The sequence below is a fragment of the Papio anubis genome, chromosome 7 (assembly GCF_008728515.1).
Source record: "Papio anubis isolate 15944 chromosome 7, Panubis1.0, whole genome shotgun sequence".
Taxonomy (NCBI): Eukaryota; Metazoa; Chordata; class Mammalia; order Primates; family Cercopithecidae; genus Papio; species Papio anubis.
Window position 1 is genome coordinate 92,818,102 of NC_044982.1, and position 15,362 is coordinate 92,833,463.

The window sequence follows — 15,362 nt, forward strand, 5'->3', positions numbered from 1 at the left end:
TGCCCAGGCTGGAGGCTGGAGTACAGTGGCATGATCTTGGCTCACTGCCACCTCCGACTCCCAGTTCAAGCGATTCTCCTACCCCAGCCTCCCAAGTACCTGGGATTACAGGTGCCCGCCACCATGCCTGGCTAATTGTTTGTATTTTTAGCAAAGACAAGGTTTCACCATGTTGGCCAGGCTGGTTTTGAACTCCTGACCTCAAGTGATCTGCCCGCCTCATCCTCCCAAAGTGCTAGGATTACAGACCATGAGCCACCATGCCTGGCAAAAACTGTGCTTTCTTATGGTGTATTTTTCTTTCCCTTTCTTCTAAAACATTTTTAGGTTGTTATCTCATTTTATTTCATTTTACATCAGAAGGTTTTCACATAGAAGTCCGTATTCTCAGGTTTTGTATGCTTTGGAGTAATTCACTCTGTATTCATTCCCTCTGAGGTCCTATATGATGCCTGTTTCCAAGGGAGGAAGTGATGAAGAAACAAGATATCCTCAAGCTACTCTTAGGATCCGTGTCCACATAGATCTGGCACACAGAAATGCAAGAAAACAATTTGTACAAAAAGGTGGGGTGGGGGCGCGGGCACTGAAAGTGTAACAAGTACTCCTGAGAGAGGACAGACGGAGAGGACCTGTGGGCAGGGATGGCTGCCCTGAGCAGCTGATATTCGAGCTAAGATCTGAAGGGCAAGCTGGGGCCACAGACTTACTGAGTTGGGGGTGAGATGGGTCACCATCTGGGGCGCAGGAGACAGCCCATGCCTAGCCGAAGGAATAGAGTGCGTTCAAGCTGCTGAAGGAGTGCCAAGCTGGAGCCCAGGAGCTCAGGGGAGCCTCCTGCAGGATGAGATGGGATGGGGTGGGCGGCCGGGCAAGACCTAGGGGATGAGATTTTGTGCTTGGGTCCTTGGATGGGAAATGGGGAGGCAGAAGAATGAATGGTGAGATGAAGTTTTATCACCAAGGAAGAGGGAAGTATTCATGAGGTGTTTACATCGGGGATTTTTATTAAATTTAGCGAGGGGTATTGATCTGGGACTCAGTGATCTGGAACCGAGAAAGGGAGACTTCCCCCATATCTGAGCAGCATGCAGAGTGACCAAACAGCCACATAATCATGACTAAAAGACTGACATATCTCAAGGGTTTGACAAGTCTGGGAAGCCCTGGAGGGGAACCCCCAGAGGGCGAGGAGTCCTGCTTTTGAAGGGCAGGGGTGTTTGCCATACAGTGAAGTGTCTCTTGAGAGTGGCTTTTAGGCAGCAGGCTGTCATGCACAGTTGTGTAGTTTGCATACTTGGCAAAGGTACTCAACACAGGGGGCAGTGGGAGCCTCCATACAGCTCTCTCTCAGCTCTTCAAATCTGCACCTTGGCAAGCGACACAGAGATGGGTTCTTTCTGACATACTCACGGAGGCTTCAAGCCAACGAGACCCTAGAGACCCTATTCAGGAATAACTTGGGGAGAGGGGCATTTGTTGAGGGTGGCGGGGTGGGAAGAGGTTTTGAGATTCTTTGCCAGCTAGGAAGGGGGTTTGATCCTGAAAAAAACTAAAGTTAATATATTTTATTTATGCCTAATGTTGATTGGGCAGGAATTGCTTAATTATACACTGCATATGTGTATATATCCACCCACACATGCATATGAGTATTGTGAGTGTACATATACATACATGCATATGTAATGGCGATGTAAATGCTTCTTAAATATATTCATGTCCTTCCTTTTCTCACTTTTCAGGTGCATGATTTCCCACTTACCTCCCACAACCACTACCACCCACATTGTCCAAAGTATTCAGCTGTCACGGGGAGGATCACGTTTATTCTAATGGGACTGCAAAAAGAGGGAAGGACATAGCTTTTATCATCTGTTAGAGAATTTTGTTGTGACTGTAGTAAGTTAGTCTTTGGAAAATACTTTTCTAAATTTCCATCCATTCGGGTTAACTCATTAGAAGTCAGACCTGGAAGATGAAATATCTATTTCTTCAAGAGGAGGACCTCTGCTTCTGTCAAAACAGCAGAGTCAACAGGGCATGGTGTCTCATGCCTGCAATCCCAGCACTTTGGGAGGCTGAGGTGGGAGGATCACTTGAGCTCAGGAGTTTGAGACCAGCATGGGCAACATAGTGAGACATTGTCTCTACCCCAATTTTTAAAAATTATCTGGGTTTAGTGGTGTGTATCTGTAGTCCCAGTTACCTGGGAGGCAAGGTGGGAGGCGAGGCGGAAGATTGTCTGGGCTGGGGAAATTGAGGCTGCAGTGAGCCATGATCACACATCTGCACTGTAGCCCAGGCGAGCACGAGACCTTGTTCCCCAAACAACAACAACAACAACAAAAAGAAAGAAAGAAAGAAAGAAAGAAAGAAAGAAAGAAAGAAAGAAAGAAAGAAAGAAAGAAAGAAAGAAAGAAAGAAAGAAAAGAAAAGCTGAGCCAGTAGACTTAGGGTTCCACAAGAATGGGATAGCATCTCTACAAGTCAGAAAGACAGAGAGGAAACTCTACTTCAACTCAGGTAGAATGTAGGAGACAGAAAGGAGACACAGAGATGTGGCAGGATTAGGCTTGATGCTGAGTGACTGGAAGTCTAAGCACTGGTTGAAACAAGATTGAATGTGTTTCTCTCCTTTCTGGTTGCCTGGGGAAGGCAGTTCAAGGCTGGGATGGCACTCTTCAGTGTAAGAGACTCAAGCTTCACATTTTTATTTTTTACTCTGCCATGATCCTTATTCCAAGATTGCCTCATGGTGCAAGATAGCTGCTGTAGCTCTGTATACCTCATCTGTATCTCACTCAGTAAAGGAAAAAAAAAGTAAAGAAGGCCATACTTCCACATTTGATCACTTTGCTAATATCCCTTAGCAGAGGTTAGTCATTTGACCACCCAGAGGCAAAGGAAGGTGGAGAATATAATTGCTATTCAGAGAAGCCATGTGGAGAGCTAAAATTCTGGGGTCCTTATAGCTAGAGGAAAAAATTAGTGAACAAGTGAGGACAAATGAGAGAACTGATACTGGGAGAAAAGAGTAGGGTGAACAGATGTGTGTTAGAAATGACCAGATAGATTTAGGGGAGTCAAGGATGTGAGGCCTTGCCTACTCCCATGGTACAGTCTGGGAAACCACTATGACAGGCCCTGTTGGTGCTGCAGCCACACGATGGCATCTGGGCCTGATGGATGTGCTTGAGGCTGCACTACTTCTGCGCTCAGCACAAGGTCTCAGCGGTTCCCACAGTCCTTCATGATGAGGTGTGTTGGGTTGAGGCTGTATACTAGCAGAGGGCCAGCATGAGAGTCAAGATGCAGTGGCAGCTGGGACCTCCAAGACTAGAAGCCTGACATGTCAGCAGGTGAGACAGGACCTCCTGCCTCTGTGGGTACCAGCCAGACCAGCCAATCCTCATTAGACACCAAACGTGTCCAGAGTCCCCTGTGACTCTGATCCCCTGTCTTCATGCTGCCCAAAGACACAGCAAGCTTCTTCACACACAGGCACCATCTTGGGGAGGAGCAGAGAGTAACTTTTTTTTCTCTTCCCATACATAGGGGGAGATAAATGGGGGATGGAGGCTTCTTGAGAAGATTTAGATAAAGAAGCCAATTTTTAAGTTAGGCATCTGAGTATAATGTGAGTGCATTTTCTCTCCTATAAATGTACATAGACTTAAACTTGTAATGCTAAATCATTTACTTTTGAGTTCATTCTCATAAGAGTGCAAAATGAACAAAAATTAAAATTGAGATTGCAGATTCTGATTTAGGGTAGACATGTGGAATTTAGTGGTGCATCAGGCTAAAGACATTACTCCAAGATAATACCATTTACACAGAAGATCTCCTTAGCTAGAGATGTGTTTTAAAAAACAAACTAGTAAAGAAAAGAGAATTGAGTCCCACAAATCGGGTGTTTTCCAGGTGTTCAGTCATGCAACATTCACACAGATGCTCTCAGATCCTCCTATGAAGCACTGGATTAAAAAAGTATGAGATAAGACATCAGATATTTCAGTGACAAAACCATCCCTCTTGATCAACCAAAATATTCAAATGCATTTCAGATATGCTGATTTTTAAAGTGACCTGAAGAACTTGTTTTCCCTTAACTCTAAGTTAAACCCAGACACAGTGACTCCAGACAGAGAGCAATTGTATGGGGATATTGTATCGCTATTGCCTGCAATTTAGATAAAACGAAGGTGCACATGGCATGCACCCACGTACACACACACACGCACACCTGCCCTCCCCCCCACCACACACACACTGTGAAGTACTATATGAATGCCTGCATACTCCACAAATCTAGTCCAGCAACTTGCTTAAGCTTTTCACTGGAACAAAGTGATAGTCTTCTCTCCTAAAACATAGTATCTAAAAAAGAAAAAAAAGAAAATAGCTAATTTAGCAAAAAGTAGTGGCCAACTTTTCCAGGGACCCATGGAATTCAGGCCATCTAGCTGACACCTCTGCGGTACTTTAAATATTTAAAGCAATTGCCTCTGAAATGTGGATTACCAGGTAGGGAAATGTACAAGGGAAGATTGCTTTCTCCAGTTTTGTTTGCTCCTTTTGATGTAAAACGTTGTGGAAAAAAAAAGAGCTGTGACCCTTAATTAGATCAGGATTTATCTATGTTGCTTTTCTTTTTGTGCCTGACCCCACTAGTCGGGCTAGTTGATCTGCATTGCCTAGTGTTGACACAAATGGACAGCGTGAACCTTACACTGTTGTAAACACCTCTAAAATGTGGCCTTCCTTACATGGTCAGCGATGAGGCCTTGACAGCAGGGCACCCTTCATCTGATAAGCTAGGGTCAGGAGTCACTCAAGGAGTGTCTTTTTCTTTAAATTTCTAAAAACCAAAAACTTTTAATGTTTTTAATAAGTAAATTACCTAAACACGTACAGTCCTTTTGCACATATTAACTCATCAGAGGCCAAAGTGAGTCAGGGAGGGCTCCCTCAACAGTCAGGGGCTGTTCACCTGGTGTGTTGTAACTGCAAGACTACATTTTGTTGAGAATCTGAGATGTATTTTGGAGAGCTTATGTTACATGGTGGTCACATGGTCCTGAGGAACCAGAGGTCATGACTTTAAGTAAATGGCTGGATGTTTTTTCCAATGTTGGCAATGTCTATACTCAAAGGCAGAAACTCATTAGTAGGACTTCGATGAAGGAAGAATATTTTTCTTAAAACAAGATACATTTTAGTGACAGAATTAGCCTTTTAGTTTATTCTCCCATGTATATATATATCTACACACACATATACATACATATACAACGCCTGTTTTATAATGTCTTGGAGATTTAGGTGATCAGGTTTTCTTCATGCTAGTATTTGGAATTCAGTGAGATCAGGTGGCTAGGCAAAAGAACAGTAAATTATAACAAGAGGTTCCTTTATAGTCACCATGAAGAAAATGACTTATTCACTGAGTCATAAAGTCATAAACCAAAATGTCTTGGTAAAGAAAAATTTTAATTGATACTGATACATGTTTATTCTGTTCCAGGTCTATCTTATTCACTGAGGATGGGATAGGGGATAGTGTATATAACAAATATGTCAGTCCTTTGGATAAGGTGCTGTGGGAACACAGAGGGACTCGTGTCCCTGGGATGTAGGAGGTTTTCCTGTGTTGGCCTCCTGCCATCTCTCCTTGTGCTTCAATCATTGTGTGAGAGTAGGTGGAGGAAGCACCAGCTTGGACACTTCTAGGGGTTTTAATAATATTTACAACCTTAAAATTTTGCGCTCAAAATAGGTCACTGAGAGCCTGTAATCCTGCAAGATTTCAGAGCTGTTCATTGCACTTTCCGTAGCAATTCTTTCATCAATCTGATCATGCTCTTAATTCCAAATTTGGTGTTGCAGGTAGTCAAAATACTAGTGAGGACTCCATTAATGCAACTCAAAAGTCAGGTTTCTTGTTCCAATCACAGTTCAAATCCTACAATTTAGAATCCACGGGCACTTCTAGATTGGGTCTTGCAGAGATTTTTTACAACAGAAAGAATGGAAAGGCAAAAGAAAACATTGAGTAATAACCAACCCAAGCAACTCCAGTTTCTTTCTGCAGAAGGCACGTAGTTCTAAATGAATCGAATATTTGGCAATTTTTTTCTACCCACACCGTTTGACTCCATTCTGGGCCAAAATGATTTGTGACTAAACACAGGCAAAAACAAAGTTTATTTTTAATCTGTCTAGCACTGAGGGTATTGGCTCATCATCCAGAGGAGATGTGAATTCTTATCCTTTATCTAATCTTTAACACTCTGTCTCACTTGGGGAGTGGTGATGGCTCAATTTCTAGCACTGATTTTCTATTGAAACTGTGGATTCCTTCATTGTTTATCAAATTCTCTCCCATCCTACCCTCCACTCCAACCAACTCAGAGTTTTTCTTCAAAGCCGCTCTACTTGACATACATATGAGCTTGACAATAAAGTCCCTTGGATATACATTGTGGAAGACGGGTGCATTTTCTATATTTTACATCATATTCTTGTTTCTGGATCACCAAAATATGATGTGTTATAATTCAGAAATTCATTTCACAAATAATTTAACTAACTATAGGTCCAGACTCATGCAACTTGGGTATAGGACAAACAAGTGGTTCATGATTGTAATCCCAGCACTTTGGGAGTCTGAGGCCAGCCGATTGCTTGAGCCCAGGAGTTGGAGATCAGTCTGCGTAACATGGTGAAAACTCATCTCTACAAAAAATTATAAAAATTAGCAGGGCTGTTGGCATATGCCTGTAGTCTCAGCTACTTGGGAGGCTAAAGTGGGAGGATCACCTGAGCCCAGGAGGTCAAGACTGCAGTGAGCCAAGATCACAGCACCGTACTTGAGTCTGGGCAACAAAGTGAGACCCTGTCTCAAAGAAAAAAAAAAGAAACTTGGGTACAATTGTAAGATGGAGCAACAAATCTGGGGTTTTACCTTGGGTCTCCTATACCATGTGACCTTTCAAATTTGGCCTTGTACAAATCATACTGTAAAGGTATGTTTCAAAACTTTTTCCCTAGCCTGACTCATCAAATATATTTTCCCCACAGGAATATCTAGTACCATCGAAGTGGATAATTAACATTCAAGGTGCTAAGACCATGTCTACATGATGAAAAGTGTTTTGGAAAAGAATAAATGAGTGCATTACTAATGAAAGACTTTTTTTTTTTTTCCTTTACAGAAAGTCACTGAATTTTGCTATCCAGGCAGCCCACTGTCTGATGCATTGATAAATGGAGGAAAAGACAATCACATTAAGAACATCAGAACATCATTTGCAATTCTTAAAGTCGGTATTCAGAATCAATAAGCAGGGAACTTTCTCTTAAAATTAGAGGTAATAACCCACCCAATTGAGTGACAGCAATGTGGTCAATTGAAGATAGAAAAACAAGACATATTTTCCACATTACAAGCCTTTAGTCCAAGGAAGTGTTTTTCAAATGATGTTGGCTGAGACCCTGAGTAATAAATACATTTTACACTGCAACACAAATGCAAATGAGTGTTGAAACAAGTTTCCAAGTAATGCTAACTCTACTATCTGCAATACACATGTATTTTCTATTGTATCCTATTTCACTTTAAAAATAAATGCTAGTTGCAAACCATAAAACTGATATCCTTAATAGGCGGACTGTGGTCCACAGTTTGCAAGAACAGTTATTTAGCAGTTATAGTCGTCTATACGTTTGAAAAATGTAGCAGATGGACTAAGAAACTTCCACAAAAATATGTATTCATAAGCTGAGTGAACCAAAGACCACTTTAAGGATAGAGTGTGACATATGATAGGGGCTCAATATGAATTTGAAGAAATAATTAAAAGAAGATAATAGAAAAAACCAGGCGTGGTGGCTCATGCTTGTAATCCCAGCACTTTGGGAGGCTGAGGAAGGTGGCTCATCTGAGGTCAGGAGTTCAACAGCAGCCTGGCCAACATGCTGAAGCCCGATCTCCACTCAAAATATGAAAAGTAGCCGGGCGTGGTGGTGTATGCCTGTAATCCCAGCTACTCGGGAAGCTGAGGCAGGGGAATCGCTTGATCATGGAAAGGTGGAGGTTGCAGTGAGCAGAGATTATGCCACTGCATTCCAACCTGAATGACAGAGCGAGAGGCCATTTCAAACAACAACAACATAGTAGAAAAGAAGAAAAGAAGAAGATACTGTGGAGAAGCCATAACAGCAGGTGAGCAGATAAGGCAGTTGAAATGAGCCTCAAGCAACTTAGCGGTGGCCAAGTTTTGGCAAAGATTTTAGGCTGTTTATAAAGCAAAATAACAACTGGAATGACTTTAAGTGCTAAATATTTTTGTAAAAAAAATATAGTGAGGCCAGCGCAGTGGCTCATACCTGTAATCCCAGCACTTTGGGAGGCCAAGGCAGGTGGATTATCTGAAGTCAGGAGTTCGAGACCAGTCTGGCCGACATGGTGAAACCCCCGTCTCTACTAAAAATACAAAAATTAGCAGGGTGTGGTGGCCTACGCCTATAATCCCAGCTACTCAGGAGGCTGAGGCACAAGAATTGCTTGAGCTCAGGAGACAGTTGCAGTGAGCCGAGATCACGCCACTGCACTCCAGCCTGGCTGACAGAGCAAGACTCTGTCTCAAAAAAAAAAAAAAAAAAAAAAAAAAGAGAACCAGGTGAGGAAAGTTTAAAGCCTTTTGTGACAAATGGATATGGTTTTGAATCCCAGATTTTCCACTTACCAGCTTCGTCAATGTGGACACTTTTTCCTCCACATCTTGTGTGATCTTTAATATTGGGGTGATGATATCTAGCTAACCAGGTTATGATGAAAATTTATAATAATAACGCATAGAAGGAACGTTATAGGGCCTAATAGGTAGCAAACGCTCAAGAAATAAATCAAGAAATATTATTTTTTGTGTTACATTTTGTTTTCTTTTTTGTTTTACCCAACCTCTGGCTTTAGTTTTCTTTTATGCTAAATGAATCTGCCCTTCAAAATGTTGCATCAGGCACTAACATACCTTCTCTGCCCAAATTGTTAACTAGCAGACAATCAGGATGACTCCAGCTTTGTACCTGACTGAGGAACTTAGTGAACCCTGAAGAAATGATGATTAAAGAGACAACGAAGAGGCCAGGTACGGTGGCTCATGCCTGTAATCCCAGCACTTTGGTAGGCCGAGGAGGGCGGATCACGAGGTCAGGAGATCGAGACCATCCTGGCTAACATGGTGAAACTCTATCTCTACTAAAAATACAAAAAATTAGCTGGGTGTGGTGGCACGTGCCTGTAATCCCAGCTACTTGGGAGGCTGAGGCAGGAGAATCACCTGAACCAGGGAGGTGGAGGTTGCAGTGAGCCAAAGTCGTGCCATTGCACTCTAGCCTGGGTGAGAGAATGAGACTCTGTCTCAAAAAAAAAAAAAAGAATGTAGACAGAAGACATTGGGCTGTGCTCTTCTAGATATGACAGGGAGCAAATAAGCCAACTCCAGGTCACCATAAAATCCTAGGTGATCATTAAAATCACTTAAAATTAAATAAGCCAACTCCAGGTCAGCAAAAAATGCTGGGCAATCATTAAAATCACTTAAAATTAATATCCTAGGTGGTCATTAAAATAACTTTAAAAAGACATGTTTTGGGAGCTGTGTGTTCAGGGAAACAGAGGAGAATACAATTGGGAGTCTATGGGGTGCCTGGTTTGAAGCTGTATGGATGTGACTGATGTCAGGTTTTCATGAAGCCAGTGGGAAATTTTGAGGCAGTAAACTCTGGGCAACTCGGGCTTTTGGTGCTTGAGTAATGACTGGGCATCAAGATCTCCAAACTGTGTGGCACGCACGTGTGGTCCCAGCTACTCAGGAGGCTGAGGTGGAAGGATAGCTGGAGCCTGGGAGATTGAGGCTGCAGTGAACTATGATGGTACCACTGCACTCCAGCCTGGGCGACTAAGCGAGACCTGGCTCAAAAAGAAAAAAAAAAAAAAATCTCCAAACTGGACCCTCTCTCCCTAGGGGTTTGTCTCTTTCTCTTTTCCTTCTCTTCCTTCCTGATTATCTCCTTTTCCTTATTCACAAAGTAGGAAAATATATATCCTCAACTATGAATAAGTATACTTAAACTCAGCTATATTTTCTTTTTTTTCCAGCTATATTGATGTATAATTGACAAAAAAAAAATTAGATATTGTGAAGGTGTACAACACAGTGCTTGATAGATGTAAACATCGTGAAATAATTACCACAACCAAGCAAGCTAGTTATCATATCCATCACCTCATGTAGTTACTTTTTTTATTTGTTTATTTTTTTGGTGTGGTGAGAACACTGAAGATCAATTCTCTTAGCAAATTTCAAGTATTCAATGAAGTATACTTGAATAACATTGTATACAAATTCAAGTATAAATTCAAGTATACAGTGCTATTAGCTATAGTCATTGTGTTATGTATTAGTTCTCCAGAACCTATTCATCATATAAGTTAATGTTTGTAACCTTTGCCCAAGACCGCTCCACTTCTTCCTCCCACCGGCTGCTGGTAACAACCATTCTACTCTCTGTTTCTATGAGTTTGACTTTTTAGGTTTTGCATAGAAGTGACATCATGTGGTATTTATCTTTCTGTGTCTGGCTTATTTCATTTAGCAAAATGTCTTGCAGGTTCATTCATGTTGTCGTAAATGGCAGGATTTCCTTATTTTTAAAGGCTGAAGAATATTCCATTGTTTGTGAATATATATGATATCAACTGTATTTTCATATATGTGTCTAACTGGATGGCCTCTTAATAAACTTTAAAGGATTAAAGATTGTCATTAGAGAATTCTAAATAAGATGGCTTAGGTTCATATTATACAACACATGTAATATGCATGCATTATGTTGACTCTTATTAAATTTTAAGTCCTACTCAATAGTGTTGCACGAATTTTGTTTTTTTATTTAACTTAGTGAGAAAATATAACTTAATATATAGAAATTCACCTAGATTGGTATAGAAGTATTTAACACCATATTCTTATTAATAGATTTCTACATATTTGCAATGACTAATAACTAAAAATGTAAAAAGTAAGGAAGTTACATTATAGGTTTCCAAAAAATATGCCTTTCCACATGTTGGATTTCGAGAAAAAAATATAAGCACAAAAGTATCTATTATAATGCTTGGAATAGTCAACCAAAATTTCACACAATATAAACAAGACAAATCGGTACAATTAATAATAGAGGACTGGATGTTTCTGCTGTAAATTTTTGATACACATTAAGTGTTTCTCAATTTTTGGTACACATTAAATTTCCTCAGGGTGTTTGTTAGTAATATGGATTTTGGGAACCACCCTGAGAGAGATTCTGACCCAGAAGATTTGAGGTGGGGCCCAGGTATTATTTGCAAGCATTGTAGTCCATTCTTGTTTTTTTTTTGAGACGGCGTTTCCCTCTGTCACCCAGGCTGGAGGTGCAGTGGCGCAATCTCCACTCACTGCAACCTCCACCTCCTGGGTTTAAGCGAGTCTCCTGCCTCAGTCTCCCGAGTAGCTGGGACTACAGGCGGCACCAGCTAATATTTTTGCATTTTTAAGTAGAGATGGGGTTTCCGCATGTTGGCTCAGCTGGTCTTGAACTCCTGACCTCAAGTGATTCACTCATCTCGGCCTCCCAAAATGCTGGGATTATAGGTGTGAACTTCTACCTACACCTTGAGAAACTGGTCTAGGATAACTCAGATGAATTTTGGTTCTTTTTGCTTTCCCATATTTTAGATGTAACCAAAGTGGTGCGCTCAATATTTACTCTAAGTACAAGGAAGAACGAAGAGGTAGAAATTTGAGGCAGCTTTTCAACCTGCTTTTCTCATTTTGTTTTCCATATTTGTTGTATGCCTTAAACAAACACACCAATTGTCTTAATTGAACCTTCCGGAGCATGTCCGCATTCCACGTGTGCCCATGAATCTATGGCCACATGCACACATAAATGGTTTGGAGTTCCATTTCTTAGAAAAAATGAAGATTGACCCCGATTATTTAAGTGCTGGGAGTATTACCGTAATAAATGGTATCACTACATGATAAGAGCAAGTGTGTGATTGCAGTCAACATATTTTCTACATCATTAATGAGAGACTAGCAGCTTGGATACACAGCAGTGTCTAGAGTCAGTGGCTAAGCTGTAGTAGGACTCTATGAAGTGGGGAAGTACTTCTGACCAACCGCAGGAAGACGTTTGCAATGTAGAGTGCAAGCTGCCCTGCCGTGGTTTAGCACTGCAAACACTCTCTCTTATACATGCAATTTGCATATTCCTTTATATACGAAAAGGTCACCTGAATATAGGTGGTTAAAAAGATCTTCTTTCTACCTTCCTTCTTCTTTTGTTCTTTCCATTGGACCTTTGATTCTGAGAAGTCTGCCCCATAGAAAGGAGAAGGCTTAACTCTAGGAATGCTCCCTGTTCTCCGTCTCTTTCATCTTTCTTCTCACTTCCAGCCCCGGAGGCATCATGGAAGCATCAGTGATGCTTTTTTTTTTTTCTCCTCCACTCCAGTCTGCTCCGCAGAACCCCATGTCCTCGGATAAAATGCCAACAAAAGTCTGAAGGTGGTTTGCAATGGAAATAGATTATTGAAGACACAAACACCTGTAGTAAATTTTACAGTTTATATACTTCTGTGATGCTGTTGTTCTTAAAATTGACAAGAAAAATCAGGAAATTTACATAATTCCTGTGAGTTTCTAGGACAAATGAGTTTATGACTATAAAATATCTTGTAATCTAATCTACAGAACTGTAGGTAAATATAATTGGGCATTATCATTGTTGTTGTCATCTTTCTTGTTTTGTGAACAGTGATAATCCTAAGAAAATCAAAAGTTAGCTGTGTGCCAAGTTCAAGTTGAGAGACCAAGAGAAAGACAGCTGGGCGGCTGCAGTTCACTTTATGGTGGGCCCCAGGAAGCTGAGGCATCTGGTCACCCAGCTGCTGAGCGGCTGAGTTAGGAATCAGACTCCTAGCTTTTGTTCCAGAATCAAGACATGCCCCTTGAGGCTCAGCCATAAGAGCTTCGCTTTGACCCTCAGAGTCCTGCTCTTTGCTTGGATGGTTCACCTCTGTGGACATTCTCCCACTCTCATTCTTATTGTTCCTTCCCTAGCCCCTGCCCTGCCCTGATTGGTGAAGTTGCTGCCAGGGACCAGGAGGCCACTCTCCGAAGTGTTTATTATAAACAGGGGGAGAAAAGTGGGGAAGGAAAAGTGCCAGAGGAGTATCTCATATCTAGCTGCCCAAGGGAATCCACTGAACACCCATTACATATGCTGGCTAAGCTTCCATTGGTCTTTCCCCATTATACAATGATAGTCTCCAAGTATATATGGGTAACACGTTGTGGAACACAGTGACAGTGGATAATGGTTTTTATGGGAAAATGCATTCTGAGATGGAAATCACCAATTTAGTAACAAACATTTAGGAATTAATGCTGTCCGCAAATTCAGGACTACCTTTCACTTATGCAGCAGTTACAATTCCATAGCCAGAAATGCTGACATCCCATTAAAGAAGGGCAAGAAGCAATGGGTAAAACACCCTAAAAACTACAATAATCTTTAATGCCGAGAGAGGAGCAGCAAACATTATAAGAACAACATACAGCAAACTTTGCCAAATAATGGGGAGTTATGCATGAAGCTTGCTTCATGACAAACAACAGATTCACTTAAAGACAACTCTTAGGGATATTTTCTTTGGCTTTGTGAAAAATTCTGGACTTTTCTACAACCATGTCCCAAGAAATGTACCTCATTAAAAATATGAAACTAGCTGGAGACAGTGGCTCGTGCCTGTAATCCCAGCACTTTGGGATGCTGAGGTGAGAGGATCCCATGAGCCCAGCAGTTTAAGACCAGCCTGGGCAACATACAGAAACCCAATCTCTACCAGACAAAAACAAAAACAAAAACAAAAAAAAACGCAAAAAAACATGAGGCGTGTTGGCGCATGGCAAGTGCCTATGGTTCCAGCTACTCAGGAGGAAAAAATACATATTTTTTCAACTATGTATTCAAATGATTTGTATTGCTTTATTATTATTATATAGTGATACATAATCAGTGAAGAAATAATTAAAACAATAAAATGATTAAAAAGAAAATAAAGGCCAGGTGCAGTGGCTCATGTATGCAATCCAAGCACATTGGAAGGCCGAGATGGGAAGATCAGCTGAGCATCAGAGTTTGAGGCCAGCCTGGGCAACAAAGTGTGACCCTGTCTCAAAAAGATTAAAAAAAAAAAAGTAGAAGAAAGAAAAAAAAAAAAAAAGAAAAAGAAAAATTAGCCAGGCACGGTATGGTGGCACACACTTGTAGACTCATAGTTCTCCCAACTACTGGGGAGGCTGAGGTGGGAGAATGGCTTGAGCCCGGCAGTTTGAGGATGCAGTGAGCTATAGTCGTGTACTGAACTCCAGCCTGGGTGCCAGAGTGAAACTCACTCTCCAAGGGGGGGAAAAAAAAAAGACAAGAGAAGTAAACGAAATATGACCTAAATAAATTTAATGACCTCTTCTAACCTTTTAGAGATCATGTATAAACACACCACACATATGTTTTAATGAAATATTGAGTCATATTGAAATATGGTAGTATAGTCTGCTTTTTAACTTAAATACAGTACAGATCTCTTTCCATGTCATCTATGGTATGACAATTAAGATGGATGTATTTAGTATTTCATTTTATGGCTGACTATATTTTATTTCACTAATCCACATTTGACAATCAGATTATTGTAATATTTTCACAACTTTATATTCTCATAATTCAATTGTTGTACTAAGGCATATTTATTTCTTTTGTATATGAAATTTATCAGATACTTATATTGTTTTAAGCAAGCTTTATGAGATTACTTTTCTAGGTCTACTGGTTGTCTGTAGTTTCTAAGACCAAGTTGACTGTATTTCTAGACAAATCAGATAATGTGATTTCAGAACACCTGATTATTTCAGTCAATTGAAAGAAGCCACTGGTCAACCTAGTGCATAGTATTATCTTTTTTTTCCCTCATAAGTAAGAAGACACATAAAATTCTTAGGATAGTTTACAATCTCATACTGGTTTACATGAGACAGAAAGTGCTAACCGACAGAAGACCCAAGTTGACAGCCAGCTTTCATTTCTCAGATGCCATATGAAAAGAATCCCTTATATTAATTTTCTCAGTTAAGTCCTACAGTTCTCTATTAATTTCTCAATGAAATCCAGAGGACTAAATTAACTGACCCTTCAACTATTCCCGGCAACGAATCATTAGCTACAATGTTAATAGAGACAGAAGG